Source organism: Pan paniscus, chromosome 11 (genome assembly GCF_029289425.2).
Source record: "Pan paniscus chromosome 11, NHGRI_mPanPan1-v2.0_pri, whole genome shotgun sequence".
NCBI classification, from domain to species: domain Eukaryota; kingdom Metazoa; phylum Chordata; class Mammalia; order Primates; family Hominidae; genus Pan; species Pan paniscus.
This window is the reverse complement of record NC_073260.2, coordinates 27,435,795-27,436,607: the sequence shown is the minus strand read 5'-3', so window position 1 is coordinate 27,436,607 and position 813 is coordinate 27,435,795. Positions and strand designations below refer to the sequence as shown.

The 813-nt window shown below is 29.9% G+C and overlaps 1 non-coding gene across 1 annotated transcript; it reads right to left on the bottom strand.

Annotated features, from left to right (window-relative positions):
• Nucleotides 1-274: 274 nt before the first annotated feature.
• On the bottom strand, nucleotides 275-379 carry LOC112440869 (U6 spliceosomal RNA). The gene has a single exon (XR_003028866.1). It is a non-coding gene; the product is annotated as a U6 spliceosomal RNA (small nuclear RNA).
• Nucleotides 380-813: the final 434 nt, after the last annotated feature.

The following is an 813-nucleotide window of genomic DNA, read 5'->3' as shown; positions in this document are numbered from 1 at the left end:
AAAATGAAAAAATTAAAATTCCAACAGAAAAGTGGACAAAGGACCAAAACAGATATTTTTTAAAAATATTTTTTAATTTAAATTTTTATTTCAATAGTTTTTGGGGTACAGGTAGTTTTGGGTAACATGGATAAGTTCTTTAGTGGTGAGTTTTGAGATTGTAGCATACCCATCACCCAAGCATTGCACACTGTACCCAATATGTAGTCTTTTATCCTCCACTCCCCATTCAACCTTCACCCCCAGTCCCGAAAGTTCATTGTATCATTCTTATGAAAATATGGAACTCTTCAAAATTTGCATGTCATCTTATACAGGAGTCACAGTAATTTTCTCTGTATTATTCCAATTTTTGTATATGTGCCGCCAAAGCAAGCACCAAAACACACAATTTACAAATGAAATTATACAAATAGCCACAAATTTGGGTTGAAAAAAGATTCATTTCACAACGATCAAACAAATGCAAATTAAAACAAAGCAGTGTCATTTTGTTTACTAGATTGACAAAGATACAAAATAATTACAATTTCTAATGTTGTTGACCATATAAGGAAATTACTATCATTCTCCAAGAATGACAATGTAAATTGGCACACATTTTCTAAAATAATTTGGTTATACAAATTAAAAGTCTTCCAAATTGCATTTACTTGGCCCAGCAATGTGACCTTCAGGACTTTATCTACCCTAAAAAAGAAGTAGAAGTTTTTAATAATAGAGAAAAATATTAAACCCCCTAAATGGCCAAAAATAAGAAGTAGGTTAAAGAAACAATAGTACATATATACATTATTATATTGTTAATAATAA